Source organism: Podarcis vaucheri (genome assembly GCF_965113315.1).
Source record: "Podarcis vaucheri genome assembly, chromosome: 1".
NCBI lineage: Eukaryota > Metazoa > Chordata > Lepidosauria > Squamata > Lacertidae > Podarcis > Podarcis vaucheri.
In genome coordinates, this window is record NC_138759.1 from 126,931,481 (window position 1) to 126,958,808 (window position 27,328).

Below are 27,328 nucleotides of genomic sequence, written 5' to 3' on the forward strand. Positions count from 1 at the left end.
TTTATCTGCTTGCACTTTTTGGCGTGCTTTAGAACTGCTAGGTTGGCAGGAGCTGGGACCGAGCAACGGGAGCTCACCCCATTGCAGGGATTCGAACCACCAACCTTCTGATCGGCAAGCCCAAGAGGCTCAGTGCTTTAGACCACAGCGCCACCCGCGTCCCCTTTTTACACTTTAGGTGGAGGCAAGGTTGCATACACTCAACAGCCAAATGCACCTGTATTATCCCCAGCTGAAATTTCAGGGTATCTCCAGAAGTTACCTGGAGATGCAGAACGGAAGCATGGTCCTTATTTTTCAGGAAGAACTGCAGCCGCTGCACCAATAAAAGGTACGCTTGGTTACAGCCACCACTTTGGTGAACAGATTGCATCGAGAGCATTCTCAGTCTGTGGTGCCAACAGATAATTTGGGAGACAGGATGTGACCCTCAGCTGGGAGGCATACCCACTGCCTCTCTGGGTGGTGGACCACCAACCCAAACATTATCCATCTTGCCCTGATATGAATGGTCTTTCATTCACCTTTAAAGCCCTTAACAACCTCAGCTCTGTGTACTAGAAGGAGCATCTCTACCCCCAGGTCCAGGTCCGAGGGCCTTCTGGCAGTTCCCTCATTGCAAGAAGTGGAGGTCCAGGGAGCCACGCAAAGGGCCTTCTCAGTAGTGGTGTCTACCCTGTCGAATGCCCCCCTCCCATCAGATGACAAGGAAATAAACAACTATTTGACATTCAGAAGACATCTGAAGGCCAGCCCTGTATAAAAGGTAAAGGGACCCCTGACCGTTAGGTCCAGTCGTGGCCGACTCTGGGGTTGCGGCGCTCATCTCGCTTTATTGGCCAAGGGAGCTGGCGTACAGCTTCCGGGTCATGTGGCCAGCATGACTAAGCCACTTCTGGCAAACCAGAGCAGCGCACGGAAACGCCATTTACCTTCCCGCCGGAGCGGTACCTATTTATCTACTTGCACTTTGACATGCTTTTGAACTGCTAGGTTGGCAGGAGCAGGGACCGAGCAACGGGAGCTCACCCTGTCACGGGGATTCGAACCACCGACCTTCTGATCGGCAAGTCCTAGGCTCTGTGGTTTAACCCACAGTGCCACCCGCATCCCTCAGCCCTGTATAGGGAAGTCTTTAATGTTTGATGTTTTAATTGCATTTTTAATATTCTTTTGGGAGCTGCCCAAAGTGGCTGGGGCATTAAGATGATCATCATCATCATCATCATCATCATCATATCACTACATTCAGATATTTGGTTCAGGGAGCTTCACTGCCTCACCTAGATCCAGTGAAACAGAGAAGAAAGGGATAGATAAAGTGAGCAATATGTTTTCCAATTGCCTCATTCAGATTTGCTAAAATCAGAATCGGCCACCCCATTGTGCCCTTCAAAACCGTGTTCACTCTGGAGGAGATGTTGCAACTTGTGTGCAACGGGGAGGGGACCTTTCAACTGCATGGCATGCCGTTATACAGTGGTACCTCGGGTTAAATACTTAATTCGTTCTGGAGGTCCGTTGTTAACCTGAAACTGTTCTTAACCTGAAGCACCACTTCAGCTAATGGGGCCTCCCGCTGCTGCTGCGCCGCCAGAGCACGATTTCTGTTCTCATCCTGAAGCAAAGTTCTTAACCTGAAGCACTATTTCTGGGTTAGCAGAGTCTGTAACCTGAAGCATATGTAACCTGAAGCGTATGTAACCTGAGGTACCACTGTATGTCTTTTTTTAAATGACTGGCAAGGAGGAATGTGAGCTCCACTATGCCACCATCTTCACCCACGGTGATGCACCACAAATAGATTCAAGAAAGGGGGGCTTTTCAGAACATTTCGAAAGGGTCAACATTTCCCTGGTATGTCCATCCCCTTATTTATTTTTGTGCGAGAACCCCATGGCTTATCATTAGTGTCTGGCTCAGTGTGTTTGTGCATATTTCATTTAAGTTACTTTCCCCAGATGTCGAGATCTGCCTCAACCGCATTGGGAGCTGCGCAACCACATTCTCACAAGTTGCCTCACCATCTGGCCTCCCTCTAAGCCACATCTGTGTGCTGTGCTACTTTTGCCTGATAGGGCTGCCTAATGTATAATGTATATATTATTTGCAGGAGCTATGAATGCCTTAATTCAGTACTTACTCAAGCAAAGGCTGGCTGGTGTGGGCCCACAACTGTACTTAAGGTAGCAGTTGGCCTAATGTTTACAATAATAATAAACATTAGCTTTTACACATTGCTCCAGAGCTTTCGGAGGGCTTTGCATCCTTCGCTTTGGAAAGCCTTACCCCAGCCTTGTGCGATCAGTATTATTGTCCCCCACGTTGCAGCTTGAGTGCTGGGGCTGAGAAATCATGGTTCCCATATGAAACCCAGGCCTATACCGGGTTTTTTAAAAATTGTTTATTAGATTTTGCAGAATGTATAAAACACACCGATAAAACAACAACAACAACACAACATACGTGTAAAGGACAAGACCATGAATCAATCAAAGAAACGCCAGTCAGAAATGAAAATAAAAATAAAAGAGATCATTGGGGGGGTTGGGGGGGTTGGGAGAAAAATAAAGATTTATTAAAGCAGAAAACACCATGGTGACTTTCCGCATTAGAAGCAGTATCTTTGAAAAAAGTAAATATGAGGATAAATTGGTAGACATAGAGAGAGCTGTTAACAGAAATTGACAACAAATTAAAATTCAAAGAATTTGAAGTAAGAGAGATGGTAATAGACTGGTTACAAAATTTCCAACTAAATGAAACTTTTAAAAATTATAAAAAGAAAGGATTTCATTATAAAGTGTCAAGATTTCAGAGAGAAATAGTAGAAGGTAGTACAAAACTGCTGTCAAAAACGAAAAAAGAGATCATTGTTTAGTCAGTTCTGTGCATCAGCATATTCCATATAGTTCTCCATGATTTTCCATTGATACCTACACGCATTTACAGGAGTAAAGTCTCTCTGATCTTCACTGCATTCAAAGCACATGACTTTCCCTCAAATAATTCTGGGAACTCTAGTCTCCCCCCCCCCCCGAGTTGCAATTCACAGCACCTTTAAACTACAGTTCCCAGAATTATTTGAGGGAGAGTCATGTTTGCTTTAAATGTACTTTAAACATAGGCATAGGAGCCCACTCCTAGGGGCTGAGGGGACTTTGCCCCCCAATAAAATATTTGAGAGGGTTAGGGGCCCCAAAAGTTGATGGACGCATTGCCATTCAAATGGTATGTGTGCCCCATGCCACGTGATCGATTATACAGGGTGGGGCTTATCTGGGCCCCACCACTATTCTGTTCAAGTTGGCACCCCTGGACATAGGGTCTGTACGCAGCCCAAACAAATGAATTGATGGCTGAGATTAGAAGGGTGGGCTTTCTAACTCATAGCCTTAGCTGTTGCAGAGGGTCTGTCAGGCAGCAAACGGGACTTTAGTTTACCCAAGGCGAGATCTGGACACATCAACAACAAAAAAGCAGTTCAGTTAAACGCGTTGTAAACTTCATGCAGGGAAATCCCGTTGGCGAAAGAAGGGACTCCACAGCGCTATCTGATGTCACAGGTTTTTAACTCGTATAAAGCGCTTTATCTTTGCAAATGTAGCTGATTCCCCTGTGGGAACTGCAGTGGAATGTTACAGTGGAGCGTTCCTGTTCCATCCAGCTGCCAACAATGTCTTCCAAATATCCTGTTCCTTTTCCCTTCCGACCTGGTTCTCCATTTCCTCTTCCACACAGTCACAAAGCACTCCATGGCCACTAGGCACACTCAGTCCCCACTGGGGATGTTTTGAGAGTTTCCTCCCTCCCCTTTAGTGCTGTCACACACACACCCAGCCGCCACCCGCAAAGATACCTCTCTCTTGAGTGTCAAGAGAGTGTGTTATTATGGTTGTGTTAGCAATCACATTCACACCTGAATGTTGGAAAGAGTGTGAAGGATTCCGGCTTGGCCAGTAGGTGGTTATTGATGAGACACGTTATGTCTCAGTCCTGTAAAACAGGAATACAATTCTTTCAATCAGGCTATGTACACATGATCGGGTTAAAACAGAACAAGGCTGTCTTGTCCCTGTCCACCCCTCTGCCACACTACGTTTCAATTCTCATTTAAACATTGTTGTATGCGTCCAAGAGAGATATTCAGATATTCATTTAGGAAAACATCAGAAGGTTTTCTATTGGGAATAGTACCAGGAAGTCTAAAGGAAGAAGACAAGATATTATATTTATATGCAACAGTAGCCGCAAGGCTATTGATTGCGAAAAATTGGAAACCTTTCAAGTCTCATTTAAACATCGTTGTATGCGTCCAAGAGAGGGTGTGGAAGTCTTCATTTCATGTGCAGGTAAAAGGTAAAGGTAAAGGACCCCTGGACAGTTAAGTCCAGTCAAAGGCGACTATGGGGTTGTGGCGCTCATCTTGCTTTCAGGCCGAGGGAGCCAGCGTTTGTCCACAGACAGCTTTGCAGGTCATGTGGCCAGCATGACTAAACCACTTCTGGCGCAACAGGACACCGTGACAGAAACCAGAGTGCACGGAAACGCCATTTACCTTCCAACAGTACCTATTTATCTACTTGCATTGGTGTGCTTTTGAACTGCTAGTTGGCAGGAGCTGGGACAGAGCAACGGGAGCTCACTCCGTCACGGGGATTCGAACCGCCCATCTTCTGATCGGTAAGCCCAAGAGGCTCAGTGGTTTAGACCACAGCACCACCCACGTCCTATTTCATGTGCATTACCTGTTTGGTTTCCCTGCTCCCAGTGGCGTAGCGTGGGGGGTGCAGGGGGGGCCGGCCGCACCGGCCGCAACATCTGGGGGTTAGGGTTAGGGGGCGCAAATCCATGGGTTAGGGGGCGCAAATCAATGGGTTAGGGGGCGCAAATTACTTGCCTTGCCCCGGGTGCTGACAACCCACGCTACGCCACTGCCTGCTCCTAGACCACCACTAACAACACCTATTCACAAGGCTGTTGTCTGCACATGCACAACAGCTGGGTCATATGTTAGGATTGCCATATGTCTGGAACTTCCCAGACACAGCCGGTATTCAGCCCTCTAATTAATAATAATAATAATAATAATAGTTTATTATTTATGCCCCACCCATCTGGCTGGGTTTCCCTGGCCGATCTGGGAGGCACCCAACACAATAAAAGCACAATAAAACAGGGCTGTCTTCAGATGTCTTCTAAAAGTCAGATAGTTGTTTATTTCCTTGACATCTGATGGGAGGGCATTCCACAGGGAGGGTGCCACTACCGAGAAGGCCCTCTGCCTGGTTCCCTGTACCCTCACTTCCCACAGTGAGGGAACCGCCAGAAGGCCCTCAGAGCTGGACCTTGGTGTCCAGGCTGAACGATGGGGTGGAGATGCTCCTTCAGGTATACTGGGCTGAGGCCATTTAGGGCTTTAAAGGTCAGCACCAACACTTTGAATTGTACAGGGAGCCAATGTAGGTCTTTCAGGACTGGTGTTATATGGTCTCAGCGTTCACTCCCAGTCACAGTCTAGCTGCCGCATTCTGGATTAGTTGCAGCTTCCGGGTCGCCTTCTTAAACAGAGTCCAGGTGGAAATCGCTGAAATGTCCAGGAAAATCTGGACTTATGGCTGCCCATGTTGTTAGTGTACTTTGGCACACACACAAAAAAAACCTTTGCCCCATAAAGCTCAATATGTATATACAGTACCTCACAGCTCAATGGCAAAGTGAATGCCACTTAAGTTTTCCATTTGGATGGAAGCTGGTTTGAGAGGAAATGCATCAAGCAGCAACAGTTCCCAAGAAACTCCAGGACAGTCGTGGGCTGTGTGTATAAAAACAGCATTTAAAAAAAAATGTTGGGAGCGCATTGGATGCAGAGTAAATGGCGGTAAAAGCCTCAATGTCAGCAAAAAATAAATAAAAATGGGGGAGAGGGAGAGACGTACGCCTATATTCATTACTCCCCATTTAAAAGCCATCTCTGGAGAATTACAGAGCTGGAGTAGTTAAGGGTGGGAGGATAAAGGCTGGTTAAATACTGGCTGGCTGTTATTGTTTTTAATTCTATGTACCGAACAGGCTGCAAACATCCATTACCCATGTTTGGCCCTAAGGTAACTTTTTGAAGTGACCTGTAATGTTGTATTGGAGGGATGGAGGGAGGGCAAGCAATTACCAGTAAAACAACTGGTATTTAGCCCATAGATCCAAAGGGACCATCAAAATGAGGGCAAGAGGAGCAGAGTTGCTCCAAGAGTGAAGTCTCCCTCCCGTGCTACTGCCCTTCCTCCAATTGCTGGATATTCCTGACATGAGATAGAGGTTCTGTGTATTATTCACTTTTGTTGTTGTTGTTTACTCATTTAGTCATGTCGGACTCTTCGTGACCCCATGGACCAGAGCATGCCAGGCACTCCTGTCTTCCACTGCCTCCTGCAGTTTGGTCAAACTCATGCTGATAGCTTCAAGAACACTGTCCCACCATCTTTCCCAACATCAGGGTTTTTTCCAGGGATTCTTCTCTTCTCATGAGGTGACCAAAGTATTGGAGTCTGAGCTTCAGGATCTGTCCTTCCAGTGAGCACTCAGAGCTAATTTCCTTCAGAATGGATCGGTTTGATCTTCTTGCAGTCCATGGGACTCTCAAGAGTCTCCTCCAGCACCAGAATTCAAAAGCATCAATTCTTCGGCAATCAGACTTCTTTATGGTCCAGCTCTCACTTCCATACATCACTACTGGGAAAACCATAGCTTTAACCTTTAGTTATGGTAAATGGGAGCAGGGTAAGGGGAGGACTCTGTCAGCACAGGGAAATTACAACTGAATCACAAATTGGAAATTAAAATAAGGCTGAAGTCCTAAGCGTGCTTACTTGAGAGTTAACTCCATCAAGACGAACAGGACAGAAGCATATTTAAGATGGGAGTGTTGATGTGAACTACAGTGGTACCTTGGTTCTCAAACGCCTTGGTTCCCAAACACCAAAAGCCCAGAAGTAAGTGTTCCAGTCTTCGAACGCTTTTGGTTGTTGTTTTTTTATAGATATTTATTGAGGTTTCAGAAATTATATAAAGAAAACAAACAAAACACAGACAAAAAACCAAGTATAATTTCAATCCCTTATTTTCTTATACCTTACTTCGCTGACCTCCTCCTACCTCCCCTTTCTGTATTCTAATTTCAAATTATTTATTCAGCAAATCCTCTCCCTTAATTTCATTTAGTTTTTAACCTTTCTTTTCTTATAACTTAAACATTACTGCTGTAAACCACTTAGCTTCTAAACCGTCATCATTCTAACATTCATTAATTTTACAGTGTTTCTCAGCCCTTCCTTCAATTTGTTTTTGATAACCTTATTTTCATTTAGTTTAGTTCATTAAAAAAAGAAAAGAAAAAAGAAAAAAAAGAAGAAAATCCAATTTTACTTTGTCCAAACTTAAACATCAAACTTATACATCAGTTCTTATTCTTAAAACATTTTTTCTAAGGTCGACCAAGATTCCCTTCCACAAATTTCCCAATTTACATAACAATAACAAACAAAGTAAAAAATGAAATAAATTGTAATTATGAACCTTTGGATTCCCAAACTCCACCCCCCCTTTCCCGGTTTCAGCCCCCAACAATGTCCATCAGTCTTAATCTACTATCATCCTGGAGATCTCACATCCGAGGCTGTTAATGGTCTCTCAGTTCCTCTCTGCCGGTCTTTTTGATAGACCTTGATATTAAACACCAAATCTTGGAGAAGCTCCGGCCCAACAGGGTCCATATTTTTTCCAGCTAGGCCTCCATACTTAAGAGTAGAGCCTATGGGGTGTTCCATTTCTTGTTTCTTGCTCCTTTCCAGTTCAAAAATCCCCAAAGCTCTAGCCTCCACCTTAATCACATTTGTAATCCTTAGGTCTTCTGATCTCCACATAAGAAGATCTCTCCATTTCTCAATCTCCAATTCAGGCCTGGCTTTCCACATCAGATTTTTATTTTCCTTTATTGCCATCATGCCAGGCCTCAAAGTATAACTCTCTTTTAACATCTGCACACCAGCTCCTCCTTCCTTTTCTTCAGGGGCGACATATGTCTCCTTTTCCATATTCTCAAAACTCTCAGATTTCTCTATTTGTCCAGTTAAATAAGCTCCTTGTTTCCAATCCTTATCCGATCCAAGAATGTTATTTATTGTCAAGTCCTGAGTTGAAACATTTGTAGCCATAACATCAAATTGACCTTGTAGCTTTCCCAAGAGAACAAATGCTCTGTCCAATTCAACCTGGATTTTCTCTCCTCCAGCCATTTCTGTAGTGTCACTAAGTCCCTCTAGGGGGATTTTAGTTCCTTAACATTATTTTCAGCTCGAGTCCAGAAATCCAGTTATTTTGTAACAGCCCTTCCTTGTTGTAAACAAATTGTAACAAATTGTAACCAATGTAACCGGCAGAAGCAACAAAAACAGAGTTCTCTTTTTCCATCTTGACAGCTGACTTGACAGCTGTCAAGCTCTTCAATACTTCATCAACAGGCTCTCTCACGGGGCGATCCCGGGCCCGGGGTGTGTGTGGAACTTCAGCTCTCAAAATCAGTTCTTAATCCTCCAGTAAAAATTCTTGTAATATCCAACCGTGAAATTAAAGTCTTTTGCAAAAAAGGAAAGAGAAATTCTCTCGACCTTAGCTAGCAGGTCCTTTGCTTTATGTTGTTTACAAAGAGGGGGGCGGACTTCCTTTTTAAACCTTCCCCGCTCGTTCCTAATTCAAACAATTTTTTTCTTTAGAGCCCAAATTTCCATGTTACTCACAGGTTGTTACTTTAGAGTCCGATTGTTCAAAAGAAGAAGTCAGCGCTCTCCGACAATGGCTTGCGGCTACACTCCACAGAAGAAGAAGCAGTACTCTCAGCACCGCGCCACACCCCGACCCTGTTCCGGAGCCTTTAAAAAGGCTCCTTCGCGGATTTGGGGGGGCGCAAATGGTGCCCGCCGAGTCACCACGCTCACAGGCTTCTCCGCCTGTGATTTTTTAGGGTCCCCGCTTCGCCGCAGCGGCAAGACCTGATCCTGCAGAGCCAATTTCCTCCGGAGCTCGGAGGGAATCCGCCATTAGTCGCTGGCGCTAACCAGAAGTCCAGTCTTCGAACGCTTTTGGGAAGCCAAACGTCCGATGCGGTTGTCGGCTATTGTTTCCGGGGCGCCTGCATCAATCAGAAGCCGCGCCTTGGATTTCGAACATTTCAAAAGTCAAACGGACTTCCGGAACGGATTAAGTTTGGCGTTTTGTTTTTACTATTTATTTTTGCAATTTTTAAAAAAGATGTTTTTCAGTTAATTTGTTGTTGTGACTGTGTGGAACCCAGTTGAGCTACTGATTGATTGATTGATTGATTGATTGATTGATTGTGTGGCTGTGGAAATGGATAAAAGCCCCCCATCCAAGCAATGACTACCATCAGCGCAGAAAATTTTAATTTTTATCATCTACAATACTGTCTTATTTATTTTATAGTACATTACATTGATTATTGCTTTCATTTTATGGACCAGTGGCCTCGTTGATAGTAAAATCCATGTTAAATTGCTGTTTTAAGGGCTGTTTTCAAAAGTCTGGAACGGATTAATCCATTTTGCATTACTTCCTATGGGAAAGTACACCTTGGTTTTGGAACGCTTTGGTTTTGGAACGGACGTCCGGGAAAGGAATAAGTTTGAGAACCAAGGAACCACTGTATATTGTTCGTTTTTCTTTCAAATATCCAACACCAGTGGCAGGGAACTCTCTGGGCAACCTCTTGGTTGGGGGGGGGCATGGCAGTGGTGGCTGTGGCCAGACAAAGAGTGGGTGGAGCAATGAATGTAAATTTTAACTTTATTCAGTAGGGTAGTTTCTACACCCCTACCCTTCTCTACTCATTATTCAAACAAGCAAGAGGTGCTATCAGAGTTCAAGGAGGTGTTCCACCTAGATCAAAGCACTCAAGGAGGGTAACCGGTAAAGGATGTGGCTTAGGGAGAGTCAAGGGCCGGATTTAGGTCAGATGAGGCCCTAAGCTACTGAAAGTAATGGGGCCTTTTATATGTCCAGCTGTCCTTTGTCAACAACGAATTGTCCCTGTTTTTTGTGTTGAATATATGCTATATGGTAATTTATGGATCTAAAAGGTATCTAAAGCCATTTGAACGTAACAAAATATGCAGAATGTAGGCACCCTATATATAGAAATGAGCAAACCAGTGATCTTTTAGGGAGCAGGCTAGCAGGCGGGGCCTATTACTTACATCATAGGAGCCTACACAACACAAAACACGGTTGCTGTGTGTAGGTTTTATTTTATTTGGTTTTTATCTTATATTTTGGAAATGTACATCCAGGTTTTTTTCCTTTAAGTTTTTGAGGGGTCCTCAAGAGAGCGGGGCCCTAAGCTATAGCTTGTTTAGCTTATATGTAAATCTGGGACGTGGGTGGCGCTGTGGGTTAAACCAGAGAGCCTAGGACTTGCTGATCAGAAGGTTGGCGGTTCGAATCCCCACGACGGGGTGAGCTCCCATTGCTCGGTCCCAGCTCTTGCCCACCTAGCAGTTCAAAAGCACATCAAAGTGCAAGTAGGTCAATAGGTCCTGCTCCAGAGGGAAGGTAAACGGCGTTTCTGTGTGCTGCTCTGGTTCACCAGAGGCGGCTTAGTCATGCTGGCCACAAGACCTGGAAGCTGTACGCCGGCTCCCTTGGCCAATAAAGCGAGATGAGTGCCACAACCCCAGAGTCGGCCACGATTGGACCTAATGGTCAGGGGTTCCTTTACCTTTACCTTTAAATCTGGCACTGGGAGAGTCCCAAGGCTAGTTAGAGAGGACATCCCTGACGTAATATGTTTGGCCCACCTCCGGAAATGTGCTTCCCCCCTTCTGTCTCTTCCCCCCAAATATTTTTACTGGTGCCGCCACTGCATTGATTTCCCCATGATCCTTTGCAACGCACTTTCTCAACAAGCAAAGATGACGTCTTCCTTTTTATCCCTTTCTCCGGGACGGCTCCTGTCTACTACCTGAGTGCAGGCAGGAATTTAGCAGCTGAAGAATTTCTGCCTCTCGCACATGCCTGTCAGAGGTACGGAAAGCCCAGCCTGGGAAAATAAAAGTGGCTAACCTACACACGAGTGAGGCAATTTCTGGCTCCAGGTCCTTTGTGAAAACCAGTTCTCGACGCATCTATTGCTCAGGAGAAGGTAAATGATCTCATTAGAATGAAAAGACTGTAATCAAGCTAATTATTAAAAAGGTTGCAAGAACCAACGTGTAAGATTCCCAAGGTTACACCCAGCCCATGTACGGTATCGATAATTTGAAGGCATGTTCTCAAAATGCAAAGGCGTCACTGCAGCCTCATATTTGAGAAGAGGGAGTACGGAGATTAGATTCTTGTTTTAAAGAAAAACACTGTTGTTTTTTCAGTAGACTAGCCCAGCACTGAAATTGACCCTGATTTGGTTTCAAGGTACAGTTTAACAGTATGCTAGGGGGGAAACCCTCATTACATCACAACCTTAGGAATAAGGTTTTCATATATTTGGGTTGTATCCAACTAAGCCATACTCTGAGTAGACCCATTAAAATAAAAGGGCATGACTAACTTGTCCACTGATTTCAATCTGTCTTATCTCAGTTGGATATGTAACCTAATAATTCATTATGGAGTTGGTGTAATTTTGTATCTGTTACTGCTTAGAGCTGAAACTCTAGTCCTAAAACATTTCAAAAATGTCTTCCATTTTATTATTATATATTTCTATATATTATAGAAAGATGGAGCCAAATTCTTATTGTTTTGGAGTTCATACGAGTTTTTGTTTTACTTGAGTAGTGAAATGAGTGTGCCAATTTACATGTAAAGTGTATGTATTTGCACTAGAATATGCTAAGAGCTCTTGTCTTTTGTTTGGGATGAAAAATCATTCTATGCAATGTCAGTATCTGCAGGATTATGTCTTATTCCAGAATATCACCATTGGGTGGCCCTTGTTTGGGATGGATGGTTCTAATTTTGGCTGCCAAATATTCTTCCTAATTTCACATGAGTTCCTTAATAACTGGAGAACTTTGACCTTGAACCAGCTGCCATAAAATGAGCACATATTCTGCTGAAAATCCAGTCATATTTTTGGAAAAAAGGTATTCAGCAGTATTACTGACGAGAAAGCTGTCCAGGTGGAAAAGAGGGCGGGACTCCTGTACCTTTACTTTTTTTGTCAAATGATCCTCAAGTACTGCTGCTAGACGATTAAAGGATATAGCGCTTGAAACTGATTCGGAAACTATTATATATTTGTGAACAGCAAAAACAGTAATTGCAAAATCATGGAAGAAAACCAAAGCATTATTCATTCTAGACTGGTTAAAAAAAATTGAACATTGTTGTACTGTACTAGTGAAGCACACATAATATAAAAGAGAACAGAATCAGCAAGTTTACAGATTTATAGAGAGATGGTTTTTATCATAGCATGGAATGATAAATACCTAAAGAATAGATTTCCATATAATTTGTTTGCATTCTTATAAAATGACATAATAAGATGTTACTTTTGACATATAAACTTTTGTTTTCTCTCCTTTCCCCCCTCTTTCAAAATGCATTATGTTGCAAATGAGCAACTGATGAAAATAATCATTATTTTACAAAAACGGTGGCACAGAAAACAATTTCAGCGAGGTTAGTTTGGCGCAAGAATTTGCACCTGCTGAAATTCCCTCTCCCTCCTACAGTAAATCTTTATCGTTTTGAACCTGAGACACAACAGAGAACAAAGAAATAAAATAGTAATAATTAAAGCAAAATGAAATGTTCACGATAACAATAAGATCTAGCTGTGCAGGTATTCCGTTGTCTTCCACCAACACCCATTTAGATGTGTTTTATATCCTCTCTCCCAAGGATTGGCAGAAATGTGCAACTAAATATGTGCACAGCCTAAGACTTGTCCCTTCTGGAGTATGATTAGCTGTAACCAAGGGAAATAGACCAGGTTCTTTTCCATATTTATTTTGTGCACTTGACCTGTAAAATCCCCTAAAGCCGGTAAGACTGTAGAAATAAAAGTCTATTGGTTTGCCGACAAAAGGGTATTGTTATTTCAATTCAAGCTGTGTTGTTGTGCTTTTTAAAATACACCTTTCCCCGAGATTCCAGCTGTCTTGGGTTGTTAAAAGTGTGTGTGTGTGTGTGTGTGTGTGTGTGTGTGTGTTTTAAAGAAACCTTTATGCTTTTGTATAAAGTACAAACTTGGGAAAGTTTTCTAGGTCACCCATTTGACTTCAGCCTGGACTACAAAAGACTTTGAAAAGAAGCATGTGACTCTCAGGGTGAACTTGAAGCTAAAATGCTCCTGGGGACGTGGGGTGTGTGTGGTGATGCTGAAAGGAAGCTCTCCTCATGATTTCAAGCAAGAGCTATTTTAAAATAGAAAGGGCCACGCAAGAGGTGGCAGCGGTAGTAGCCAAGCTTGTAGAATCGTGTCTCTGCCTCCCTCGTAAATAAAGTGGAGCAAGGCTCAGATTTCAGCATCAAAAGTGTGGTGTGGGTCAAAGCCAGTAAAGGATTCCCACTGGGACTCTTGGGGTGGAAGGCAAGAAACCCCGAGGAAGGAAGCCAGTGACAGGGTTGTTGTTTAGTCATTTAGTCGTGTCCGACTCTTTGTGACCCCCTGGACCAGAGCACGCCAGGCACTCCTGTCTTCCACTGCCTCCCACAGTTTAGTCAAACTCATGCTGGTAGCTTCGAGAACACTGTCCAACCATCTTGTCCTCTGTCGTCCCCTTCTCCTTGTGCCCTCCATCTTTCCCAACATCAGGGTCTTTTCCAGGGAGTCTTCTCTTCTCATGAGGTGGCCAAAGTATTGGAGCCTCAGCTTCACGATCTGTCCTTCCAGTGAGCACTCAGGGCTGATTTCTTTCAGAATAGAGAGGTTTGATCTTCTTGCAGTCCATGGGACTCTCAAGAGTCTCCTCCAGCACCATAATTCAAAAGCATCAATTCTTTGGCGATCAGCCTTCTTTATGGTCCATCTCTCACTTCCATACATCACTACTGGGAAAACCATAGCTTTTACTATACGGACCTTTGTTGGCAAGGTGAGGTCTCTGCTTTTTAAGATGCTGTCTAGGTTTGTCATTGCTTCTCTCCCAAGAAGCAGGCATCTTTTAATTTCGTGGCTGCTGCCCCCTTCATGGATCACTGCCTTGCCGTGGCGAAGGGGCTTGAATAACTCAGAGAAGCTATGAACTATGCCGTGCAGGGCTACCCAAGATGGACAGATCATAGTGGAGAGTTTTGACCAAACGTGATCCACCTGGAGGAGGAACCGGCAAGCCACTCCAGTATCCCTGCCAAGAAAACTCCATGGACAAAGACAACAGTGACAAGGAGAGCCATCTGATTCCAGTTTCGTCCCCATCCTTTCCCCCACTGAGTTCTACAAGGGCAAAACAGAGACTAAGTCGGAAGGAAGCTGAGAGGCAAAGCCCCACATGGACTGGTGGTAGCAAGCTCAATTTTCTCTCCCGTGGAGTAAACAAAGCTGGGAGGAAGATATCTAGGATGTTGAACGATGTGCGGGACAGTTCGGCCGCCCTCAATAGCACGCCTCTTGTTAAAATCCAACCCCCAGCTCTCTGCGAGGCGGCAGACAGCTCAGCACAGTGCAAGAACAGCGGCGGAGCCAATTTGATGCTTCTGCAATACACGAGAACAGGGCCTTCTCTGCGGTGGCTCCCCGTTTGTGGAGTACTCTCCCCAGGGAGATTCGCCTGGCACCTTCACTGTACAGAACTTGGCGCCCTGGTGCCCTGCGCCACTAGCCTCTATGGGTAAGACGCCCCTGCAAACTATGATCACACTTTTGAGGACATCGCTAACTGGGACACAGTTTTTGATGCCGCAAAGGAAGTGGGTGGAGGGAACCCGATGCTCCACATACCACTGTGCCCAGGTGCTGAAAATTATGTGTTGGATGTGAGCATGGTTTATACCTATCTTGCGCCTTTTGTGTACATCTAGAACAGAGAGCCCAGCTCTGATCCTGTTTGGCTCTGGATGGGTGTAACTTGCCTAACCCCTTAATCTGATCTTGGATACTAAATGGGAGGACTAATACTGCAGCCACAGCCCTCTGGAGGCTGAGGCCTATTGCAGGAGAAGGGTAGTGAGTAACCAACACGTACTGGACAGTTTGCAGGGTTGGTAGGTATATATTGGTCAGGATACCCTCCCAGTGTGGAAAGCAAAAGCCGTTTGAAGTCCCTATGATGTGAAGCTTACATAAAGAGTGCCTTACCTCCATACATGCCACTTTGGGCTGCTTCGAAGTACAGAGTGTGAACTTACACAATGCCACATAACATCTGTTCCGCCTTTATGAGTCAATCCTTTATTCTTTTATTTATATGATTCCTTACTCACACTTCAGCAGAAGGTCCTGAGGCACGTTTCAACAATATAATATCCAGTTATAAAAACAGATGAAAAAACGGTCACACTGGAACCTTGGTTGTCGAACACTTCGGAAGCTGAACACTTTGGAAGCTAAACATGAACGCCGACAAACCAGAAGCAAATGCTTCCGTTTTCAACCATGCCTCAGTTGTCGAACGTTTCAGAAGTTGGACGGTCTTCCGGAATGGATTGCGTCCAGCAACCAAAGTTCTCCTATGCAGTGATTTAAACACACACACGTAAAAATATTCCAAACAGAACACTATGAACCAGTGCTTTTTTTCTTTAAAAAATATTTAGGGGTACTCTCATTTTGACTCAAGAAAACCATTTTATAGTTCAAATCGGATAAAAGAAATACAGTATATGGACAAAAGTACAAAGATTCACAAAAGGTTTAGGGGTATGCGTACCCCTGCTCCCTCCCAGAAAAAAACACTGCTATAAATGCAGAAAAAGAGGTTGGGTCCCAGGAAACAAAATATTTTAACTTAAGGTTACCGGACGTCCCCTTTTCCCAGGGACAGTCCCCGGATTTACAAATCAGTCCCCATACAAAAGCCATTGAAACCGAAAAGTGTCCCCGGATTCATTGAAAACAATCTGGTAACCTCAACTGTCAAAGGCCACAGTTTCATCGGCACTATATGGCAGAAGCTGTAGAAGAATGACCATAGATGATAGGCCCCACCCTGGGGGTGGGGAGCATCCAATCAGTGGGCCAGATTTGGCTTGGCACAGGTCCCAATTTGGGCCACAAAGGCATTTCCCCTAAGCCACGACCAGCTGCCCCACAACTAACATCACATTCCAAGTGCTTGGGAACCTCTGAACTTTTGACAGGTAGGTGGGTCAAACATCTGCCAATCATCTGTCACCATGATGAAGTTGGTCAGCAGGGTGGGGTTCAGGTAAGGATCTGTCCCAAGAGGCCAAAAAAGTTCCACACCCCTGCCCTGTGCTAGATACACCTTTGTGAATAAGGAGTTCTCCAATTTAGGACCGACCACAAGGAAAGTCCTGGAACTACCGAGTGCTCTGCATATATTAGCTTCCAAGAAGGTTGGTAGGGATGCTGATGGTCTTTCAGATATTTGGAGCCGCACCCTCACAATATCCTTTTAGACACCTGCTGGACACATTTGTTCAGGCACTTTCATTTATACCCAGAAATATGAATTACTTACCGATGTTTGTTTCAAAAGGTTTTATTTTATCTTTATGGTTTCGATGTATTTTGGTGTTTTCACAATTGACTTGCGACTTTTAGTTGCCATTTTATTTTTGGTTTTGTTCATACACCACCCTGGAGAATTCTTTGATCAAGCGCTTTTAAAGTCTTCTAAGTAAATATATAACTGCAGGTGGCCAGAGCAGAGGGAGTCCAAGCGGTTCTTCAAAGCACCACGGATGGTTCTGAGAACCTGAGAAAAAGAAAGCTGGAGAAATAGAGAGTGTTGCTCAGCTGCCTCTTTCTATGCCCAATGGAAATTAGGCTTTCTCTCTCCACCCCCCTCACATGAGAATGTCCAGAGTTTGGCACCTACTCATTTTCAACATGATGAACGGGGCCTTTTCTGCAGTGGCTCCCTGTCTGTGGAATGCTCTCCCCAGGGAGGTTTGCCTGGCGCCTTCATTATACACCTTTAGGCGCCAGGCAAAAACGTTCCTGTTTAACAAGGCCTTTGTCTGACTGACATCCAATGCCCTTTAAAAATGTATTGGGGGGTGTTGTTGTGTTGCTTTTGTTTTTATTATGTATTTTGTGTTTTTATATTTTGATTTTGCATTGACCTGTAGGCATAGGACTGTATACCAATTTAATAAATAACAACAACAACATTGCAACCTGTTTGTTCACCTGCCTCTCTCACTCTGGCCCGGAGGCGATGACAAATCGTACAACATCGGAACACAAGGAGGAGGTGAAAGACAAGAGCTGCCAGCACCTGCCATTGGCAGCAACCTACTAATAATCTTTAGGGACGCCTGTGGTGCTGTGGGTTAAACCACAGAGCCTAGGACTTGCCGATCATAAGGTCGGCGGTTCGAATCCCCGCAACGGGGTGAGCTCCCGTTGCTCAGTCCCTGCTCCTACCAACCTAGCAGTTCGAAAGCACGTCAAAGTGCAAGTAGATAAATTGGTACCACTCCAGCGGGAAGGTAAACGGCGTTTCTGTGTGCTGCTCTGGTAGGCCAGAAGCAGCTTAGTCATGCTGGCCACATGACCCGGAAGCTGTACGCTGGCTCCCTCGGCCAATAAAGCGAGATGAGTGCCGCAACCCCAGAGTCGGCCACGACTGGACCTAATGGTCAGGGGTCCCTTTACCTTTACTCATAATCTTAAGGTAAAAAAAGGTAAAGGACCCCTGGACGGTTAAGTCCAGTCAAAGACAACTATGGGGTTGCAGCACTCATCTCGCTTTCAGACCAAGGGAGCCAGCGTTTGTCCACAAACAGCTTTTCCGGGTCATGTGGCCAAGCATGACTAAACCACTTCTGGCGCAACCTAGGGGTTAACTTAACATCTAAAAATTTGAATTTGTATAAGGACAACTATGAAAAATGTTGGACAGAAATTAAAAAAGATTTAGAAATATGGTCAAATTTGAGACTATCAATGTTAGGCCGAATTGCAGTAATTAAGATGAATGTATTGCCTAGAATGTTATTTTTGTTTCAAACTTTGCAAATAATTGACAAGATGGATTGTTTCAAGAGGTGGCAGAAAGATATTACGAAATTTGTCTGGCAGGGCAAAAAGCCCAGGATAAAATATAAAATATTAACAGATGCAAAAGAAAGAGGGGGATTTGCCCTGCCGGACTTAAAATTGTACTATGAAGCAGCAGCATTCTGCTGGTTGAAAGAGTGGATGCTCCTCGAGAATACAGATATCTTGGACTTAGAAGGTTTTAATAATGCATTTGGTTGGCATGCATATTTATGGTATGATAAAATTAAAGTGCATAGTGCCTTTAAAAATCACATTGTAAGGAAAGCGCTGTTCAATGTTTGGATGAGATATAAAGATTTGCTGGAAAACAAAACCCCTAGATGGTTGTCACCTCTAGAGGCGAAGGCCCACAAGAAACTCAATATGGAGGTCGGATGGCCAAAGTATTGTGAGATTCTAGAACAAGATGGAGAGAGACTGAAACTAAAGAGCCATGAAAAACTAAAACCCAAAGTACAAGATTGGCTCCACTATTACCAAATAACGGAGGTTTTTAAACAAGACAGGAAAATTGGCTTCCAGGTGGAAAAATCAAAACTTGAGACAGAATTGCTAGAACCTAATATTAAGAATTTGTCAAGAATGTATAACTTGCTGTTAAAATGGAATACACAAGATGAAGTAGTTAAATCAGTCATGATTAAATGGGCACAGGACATTGGTCATAATATAATGTCAGCTGACTGGGAAAGGTTGTGGAACACCGGAATTAAATTTACGGCATGTAGTGCCTTAAAGGAAAATGTCATGAAAATGGTTTATAGGTGGTACATGACCCCAGTCAAGCTGGCAAAAATTTATCATTTGCCTGACAATAAATGTTGGAAATGTAAGGAAACTGAAGGTACTTTTTATCATCTTTGGTGGACGTGCCCGAAGATTAAGGTCTTCTGGGAGATGATATATAATGAAATGAAAAAGGTATTTAAATATACCTTTCTTAAGAAACCAGAGGCCTTTCTCTTGGGCATTGTCGGCCAATCGGTGTTAAAAAAAGATAGAACTTTCTTTATGTATGCAACAACAGCAGCAAGAATATTGATTGCAAAGTATTGGAAGACACAAGATTTACCCACCGTGGAAGAATGGCAGATGAAAGTGATTGACTACATGACATTGGCGGAAATGACGAGCAGAATTCGAGACCAGGGAAAGGAGACTGCGGAAGAAGATTGGAAGAAATTCAAGATTTATCTTAAGGATTACTATAAACTTGATGAAGTTTAGAATGTCGAGATTCGATAGAGACAAAGGGTTGCAGTAATATAAGATTAGAATAAGAAAGGACTATAATAAATTAGAGTTGGAAAAAATATTCATAAGTTGCTAAAAAATTTGGACATGAGGATGCAGAAAGGGGAGGTATGGGGAAGTCCGAGGAAAGAAGTTTATGAAATGACATTATGAAATCATACTTGTTTGTTTGTTTGTTTTCTTTTTTGTGTTTGTTTGTTATAAAAACTTTTGTAAAACTAATAAAAAAATATTATAAAAAAAAAAATAAACCACTTCTGGCGCAACGGGACACCGTGACGGAAACCGGAGCGTGCATGGAAACGCTGTTTACCTTCCCACCGCAACGGTACCTATTTGAAGTGGGTGGTGCTGTGGTCTAAACCACTTTGCCTCTTGGGCTTACCGTCTTACCACACCGCTAGAAGAGTATACATAGACTCAGCAAGCCATCCATCTTGGCAGAACAGATCACTCCGAGAAGCCTTATCGGTGCAGCCCACCTCTGCACACAACCGCCAGCTGCTGCTCAAATCGGTCCAGTGATCCTATATGATGCTTCTTCCAGATAGGAGCACCAACCATGCGGAAAAACAAAGTATATTAGTATCCTGCTTGAAATATGTTTTGCCACCTGTTTTTTGTTTTTTGTTGTTGTTGTTTAGTCGTTTAGTCGTGTCCAACTCTTCGTGACCCCATAGTCCAGAGCACGCCAGACACTCCTATCTTCCACTGCCTCCCACAGTTTGGTCAAACTCATGCTGGTAGCTTCAAGAACACTATCCAACCATCTCGCCCTCTGTCGTCCCCTTCTCCTTGAGCCCTCCATCTTTCCCAACATCAGGGTCTTTTCCAGGGAGTCTTCTCTTCTCTTGAGGTGGCCAAAGTATTGGAGTCTCAGCTTCAGGATCTGTCCTTCCAGTGATTTCCTTCAGAATGGATAGGTAGAGTGTTTTTCTCTTCTTTCTTATCTTTCATACGGCAGTTGCATGAGATTACTACCCGGCAAAGGCTTATTATTCAAAGAAAAGCCTATATAGCACCTGCCGTATACAGTTACCCCAACAGATAGTGGAGGGGGACGACGACGACCCATATCTTGCATGTTTTTAAACTATGTGTACTAAATCTAGCCATATAGGCAAGATACAACTGCTTACGCTCCTTTAGTCAGCGAGATCTAGTCGCATCCTCAAGGTCTCTTAGGCAAGGGTTTGCTAACACCAAGCACACTTTCATCGTTCCTTATCTTCACATTCCTGAAGATTAAGAAGTATTATTATTATCGCTACCGTTATATTGCTCTTTGCAGCAGCAAGGTTAAGAGCTGACTCGGAATGTGATCCCAGGGCATGGGTGGGAAAATACGGCTTGAATTAGGCCTAGCTTTCTTAGCCGTTTGTGGCAGCCCCTCTAGCTACTATGTTTAGAAGCCTATAGAGTCGAGCTTGAATTGGGTTAAACTAGAAGGCAGGGCTTGTGGGTTTAATTAAGAGCCCCCTTACGTCTTGCCCTGTAACTCAAAACACTGGAGTGAGGGTGGAGAACAAGCTATGAAACTACAGTCGTATCTTGGATCCCAAACACTTTGCGAGTCAAACGTTTCGGCTTCCGAATGCCGCAACCCCGGAAGTGAGTGTTCCAGTTTGGGAACATTCTCTGGAACCCGAACGTCCAATGTGACTTCTGATTGGATGCAGGAGATTCCTGCAGCCGATTAGAAGCCACACCTTGGTTTCCGAATGTTTTGGAAGTCGAACGGACTTCCGGAACAGATTCCATTTGACTTCTGAGGTACAACAGAACAACGCAGAAGAGATGTCTTTCTGAATAAACCCTATCGAAACATCTGTGATCATGGGAACCATTTAATGCCAGTAAAGGGATAAAAGTGCCATGCAAATGATGAACAGCAAAGTTTTTCCCTTCAACTGGTTAATAGTGTTTCAAAAATGAAAGTAATGAATAACGTGTGGTCGAAATCAAGCTCAGAGCGTTTTAATAATATGCATAGCTGAGCCTGTTTTCCTTTTTTGACCTACTGGGAATGGAGCCTTTGTGACAGGAGACGGGTTTCTCACCTGTTCTTATCTCTTGTTGTTGTTCTTGGTGGTTCTGAGTCATGTTATGGCCATCTTGGCTGTGAGTCCTGGAGGACCTGCTCCCTGCCTTGCATACCTTTTCCACCTGGCTTCGGAGGGAAGCGCCTTGACTGACTCCAACCCAAAACTGGAGGCTGCTGAGGAGGCCAGAGACCATCTTGGTTGTGAGTCCTGGATGTCCTACTCCCTGTCCTACAGGTGTTCTTCACCTGACCTGGGAAAGCAGGGCCTGACTGACTCCAGCTACAAAAGCTGAGGCTGGTGAGGAAGCCAGAGGTCATCTTTGATGTAAGTCCTGGGGGAACTATTCCCTGTCTTGCAGGCTTTCCCCAGCTGGCCCTGACTGACTCCAGCTACAAAAGCTGAGGCAGCTGAACAGACTCTTGGGTTGGGGTATTATTTAGAAGCTTCTGTTGCTGTTATTATGGCCCTGGTATGTTTTAAATTGTTTTTAACTGCTTTTAAACTTGTTTTTAAATTTGGGGGTTTCGTTGTTTTTTAAATTGAGGGATAAAAGATATGCCTGGGAAGAGGGGAAAGCAGGGCTGATCACAATTGCAGTGGCTCTGGACAATAGGAGGTATGGGGGTCGGACGGGTAAGGGGCATACAGCACAGGCAGTTTGTGACTGCCATGTGCCAGCGTCTCCTCCAACCTGGAAATTGCAGTTGTCCCATCAGCGACTGCTGTTGCTGAAGGCTAGGTTGGCTCCCAGTAAGACCTCCTTCATGCATGATCTGATTATGCATGAGAAGACCGATCTGGTATCACTGAGATGTGGGTGGTGAGCAGGGCGGAGTTGGTCTCACCCAGCTGTGACCACCTTTGCCTTCGGTGCAGCATCAGAGTAGACTTGAAGGTCAGGGAGACGAAGTTGCTATAGAGATTCCCTCTCTCTCTCTCTCTTAAGGCTCTCTGTCCAGTTAATGGGGGATCTAGAGTGTGTGTTCCTGGCATTGGGCAAATTATGTTTCTGCTTGTTTACTGCCTGCCTTGCTGCCCAGCAGCTTCCCTGCCTGAGGTTGTCTCAGATTGCTGGCTCTGGGGGACTTCAACATCCATGCCAAGGGTACTGGCTCTGGGTGCCTCAGGACTTCATGGCTGCCATGGCGACCATGGGGCTGTCCCAACATGTCACTGGCCCAATGGCTCAAACAAGAGTGGAGGAAAACTCCAGTCAAATGCAATCAGATACTGAACTGAAGGAGGTGGCAGAATGGAAGGGAGCGCACTGTGATTTGTTTGCAAAGCATTTTGAGGATAAAATCGCTTACGCTCACTTGTAAATGAAAGACAAGACATGGAAAGATTGATTTGTTTTTAAGTGTTTTTATTTTTCTGTATTTAGTATTTTTTCTTTTCTTTTTTTCGTTTTCTTATTTTTGTAACCTTTTTTTGAAACTTTAATAAATATCATTAAAAAAAAAATCGCTTACGCTCAAACTCGGCCCTCCAGGTATTTTTGGCCTACAACTCCCATGATCCCTAGCTAGCAGGACCAGTGGTCAGGGATGATGGGAACTCTAGTCTCAAAACATCTGGAGGGCAGAGTTTGACGAAGCCTGATCTAGCTACTACACGTTGAGCAAAAAAATAAAAAATCCTGCATTGCAAAGCCGATTGTCCTCGTGGTACAATTCTAATGCATTTCTGATTTTAGTGTGCTATACACACATGCATATGGCCAGTGCTTTTTTTCTTTAAAAATGTGCTTTCTAAAAAAAACACTGTGACAGGAATTGAGGCTGCCATTGGGGGTAGCAAAGGAATTGATGATTCACCGTGCTGGAGAAGAAACATTTTTTAAAAAATGATTCACAAAATGTTTAGGGGTATGCATACCCCTGTGTACCCCCCATTTAAAAAGCACTGCATGTGGCAGAAGCCCACTAACTATGGGAAAATTACTTCTTTTCCCCAGGATGCACCCCCACAAACCACATGAAACTATACAGGATAAGGAGAGTAGGGAACTCTTTTCAAAGCAGGAGGGGGAATAAGAAGGAAATATGCACGAAGGATTTTTGGATGAAAGAACATGGGCAGCTTCAGGAGTCGTTGCGGCCGACATAAAATGATATCGGGGGTCACACAGGGCCACCAGGCTGCAGGTTGCCAACCTGTGCTGTCAATTGTCAGAATAAGCATAATACCATCCTATATATATCTTATGCGTATTGTGCTTCTGTGTTTTTATAGTTCAGAGCATGAATAGTTTTTTCCAGTCAGACTGATTCATACATTTGTGAATGCTCAGTCCATGAATCAGTCTGACAGAGTATCTGGATATCTAGCCTTGCAGAATTGATCTTTTAAAAATTAATGCCAATAGCAACCTATAAGCAACATTTTAGGCCCACTAAAGACTCAGTGAACGTCTCGCTTCCTTGCCCGCTTTGAGCAGGAGAAAACCGGGTAGGGTGGGAGCAGACCCCCCAAAATTACAGGGCTTGGGGCAGAAGTTGCTCAAGTCTTTCAGATAAAGTCAGGATTCTCACCCATTTTGCTAATTATATTTCTCTTTATTTACATGATCGCACACAGAGAACTGCTGGTGGTAATATTACTCCACACATTAAACAGGAATATAAAAGGTAGTGCTCTTCTGAATGTGACATAAGAGTGTCAAAGAGCATTCCCACCCCTTAATAAACTTAAGGGCCCATCTCGACTTGCCCACAAAATCCGTATGTTATGTAACCAATTTGTCCCCTAGCAGTCCACACCTCAGCAGGTTATATTCAGATGTGATTCTAATCCGGAGTTACCATTCTCCTCATTTTGCATCATTTGCTTTTTTTGAACTCCACATCAACAATGAACCCACCACCACAGATGAAGCTGGTGGGAGCACTTTTAAAGCACAGTGGATGTCGTTTTCAGATTCTACGAAGCTAGGGGGAACTTTGGATTTAGCAGGGAGAAAGTCTGGGACAGAGGCTGTTTCTGGGGACGAGGGTGGGGGACTAAAAGAAGCACAAGGGATGCATATTACAGTGGTACCTCGGGTTAAGTACTTAATTTGTTCCAGAGGTCCGTACTTAACCTGAAACTGTTCTTAACCTGAAGCACCACTTTAGCTAATGGGGCCTCCCGCTGCTGCGCCGCCGGAGCCCAATTTCTGTTCTCATCCTGAAGCAAAGTTCTTAACCTGAAGCACTATTTCTAGGTTAGCGGAGTGTGTAACCTGAAGTGTATGTAACCTGAAGCATATGTAACCCGAGGTACCATTGTATTCCACATTAAGACGAGGTGTGGATGGGTCCCAAGAACTCTTTTAAATCTGGTTTCTGATTTGATCCCAGAACGTCCCGCTTTTCCTTAAGACATTAGTATTTTCACCTGAGAAACGTTGGAGAAGATGGGCTTATGTGGCCCCCAAGCCAACTTTTAGAAGACATCTAAAGGCTGTATAAGGAAAGGTTTTTTTTAAAAAAAAAACTTTTAATGTTTTATTGGTTTGTTTATGTTGGGAGCTGCCCAGAGTGGCTGGGGCAGCGCAGTCAGATGGGCGGGGTATAAATAATAAAATGTTGTTGTTGATGAAATGGGACGTTCCTCTTTTCCTAGGAGAGGTATGAAGGAAGCACAATGTTGTCCACGTTATTCCACATTAAACCAAGGTGTGAACCTTTTCAAATCTCTTCGCTGAGTGGCAGAGCTTGCATAGATAGTATATTTAATTTTTCTATGTGTTTAAGCGTCGATGGCTCTTTTGGGGGAGTGAAAGAAATGCGGGGACGGGGAGAAGGAAGAAATGGGAGGTGATTTAATTCCCAAGGGCAGGAACTCTGGATCTTGGCCGCAGGGTCTTCACTGGTCCGGGCCTTAATCTCTTCCCTCTCCAGCCCTGGGTAAGCACCAATTTCCCCTCTTTTTTCCTGCTCCACCCTGCAATGGCTTAAACTTCCAAAAACCCGACGCCTTCTCCCCAGGGAGCCACAGGAGGGCCGGGCAACCTTCATTTGCACACCAAAAGCCCTGCAAAAAAAAGCAGCGAGGAAAGACAGAAGCTACAACAAATATATATATATATTTCCCCACCGCCCCGCGCACGCCCACTTCCCCTCTGCCCAGGAAGCCGCTGGCCCCCACCACGCATGCGCCGCGGCAACCTTGCCTCCGCTACGCCGCTCGCGTAGGGCAAGCTGCGGCGCCGCATCGGGCGGCGAAAATTGCGTAGCGCGCGCACGCGCGCAGGAGGAGGAGGAGGAGGAGAAAGCCGGTTTCGGCGCGGCGCGGGGAGGTCGGCGCCCGGCGTAAGAGGCTTTGGTGAATGGCCGTAAGAGCGCGTGAGGCCGCGGCGGCGGCGGCGCCAGTAGTAGTAAAGTAGTAAAAGCTTGAAAGCCCAAGCCAAGCTCACCCGCAGGAGGAGCAGCAGCAGCAGCAGCACTGCGGAGTGGGAGGAGGAGGCGGCACCCCGCGCGCGCGCCGGCGGTTTTTGGTACCGAGCGGAGAGAGGGAGATGCACACGGCACACTCGAGCTGAGGTAGCTATAAAAACCCCGTCGGTTCGCGTTCCCTCCCCCATAAAGGCCGGCCGGCTCTGAGGCGGCGGCGACATGGCGAGAGGAGCGGGGTGGGTGGGGGGGAGGTAGGTAGGTGGGATCCGCAGCGCGGCGGGGCAGGCCCCTCGCCAGCCTGTGGAGGAAAATGAGGTGGGGTTGGTTTGCCGTTTCCCGCCGCCGCCTCGCTGCCTCCCCCCCCCCCAGCACTGTTGCTAAGGGGGCTTGGCGGGCGTCGGAAGGAAACGAGGATAACGTGTGAGGGGATTGTGTTGGCCGGGGGGGGGTCTTTTCCACACAGCCCGCCACCCCCTTCTCATCCTTTTCCCTCAGGTGAAGCGGGTGGGGGGGGGGTCGCAATGGCGGGGGGGGGGAGAGACGAAGCGCCCGTTGGGCCTCTTTGTTGCTGCTGCTTCTAAGCTGCCTCCTCAGGTGTGGCTGAGGAGAAGGCGAAGCAGACAAAAGGCTCTTGCTCCCAAGGCGGCGGTGGTTCTTCGGAAACCGGCATTGGAGGTTCGCCCTTCTCCTTCACCCTGTTTTCTTTTGGGGGGAGGAGGAGAGGGCGCCGCCAGCATCGGTGGGCCTCGTGGCCGCGCCGCCCGCCCGCCCCCCCCTCTTTTCTCCCTCACATGCTCCAGCTGCAGGGCTTAAGCGATCGGGCCTGGCCCACGTGTTGGTGGTGGGTGCGCGGTGCAAGGCCCACGGGTGCTGCTGCTGCCCTCTTTTGTTCTCGGGGCTCATGGTAGGTAATCTCTTTGGCCCACCCCACTGAAAGGTTGGCAAAGCACTGGGGGAAAGAAAAAGAACAAAACAGCAACCCACTGTGGCTGCCCATGGTTTCTCTGCCCTGAAGGTCTTCTTCGTTGCTGTGTTTGGGTTCTCTGCAGCGCACGTCTTGCACCTTAGTGTGTCAGTGTCTTTGGTGTTGGGATGCTCGCCGTGGGAACTTAAAAAAAACAACAACCTTGTCAGCCCTTTGTTTCTCTTCTCCGAGGTGTGGAGGTTTGAACCCTTCTCAATAAACGATCAAGCTTCTGTTTTGCTTCTGGTTGGGGTCTCTTGCTTGGCCTGACCAATCGGGAATCGGTAGACCCAACGAAGTTGGGAAACGCAGCATACCCCCAAGAATTTGTTTTTACCAGATTTCAAGGGCAATGGCTTGCTTTCCCATCCCTGAAGTTGTTGCGGTATCTTGCACCCCAATTCTTTTTTAAAAAGTATTAAGAAAACCACGCTGAAATAAATTGCCATAAGGATATTGCTAAACCGCAACAGCACTG

The 27,328-nt window shown here is 45.2% G+C and overlaps 1 protein-coding gene and 1 long non-coding RNA gene across 5 annotated transcripts in view; one reads left to right on the forward strand and one right to left on the reverse strand.

The window, feature by feature from the left end:
• Positions 1-4,003: 4,003 nt before the first annotated feature.
• Positions 4,004-25,974, reverse strand: LOC309525382. 2 transcript variants are annotated; one of them, XR_014216205.1, is made up of 3 exons: positions 25,907-25,960; positions 4,939-5,815; positions 4,004-4,761 (listed from the first exon to the last, which is right to left on the reverse strand). It is a non-coding gene; the product is annotated as an uncharacterized lncRNA (long non-coding RNA). The 2 variants fall into 2 exon arrangements; XR_014216206.1 differs by lacking the exons at positions 4,004-4,761; positions 4,939-5,815 and adding exons at positions 14,660-15,684; positions 16,659-16,910 and having other exon boundaries at positions 25,907-25,974.
• The window catches only part of SLC39A10 (solute carrier family 39 member 10), a 59,512-nt gene continuing 53,651 nt past the window's right edge, over positions 21,468-27,328 (forward strand). For 2 of the 3 annotated variants that reach the window (XM_082235957.1, XM_082235961.1), the window contains exon 1: positions 25,897-26,033. The gene's annotated coding sequence lies outside the window, so the exon portion shown is untranslated. Of the gene's footprint in view, positions 21,832-25,896; positions 26,034-27,328 lie in introns of those variants that run through there. The other variant, XM_082235958.1, reaches the window with a different exon arrangement.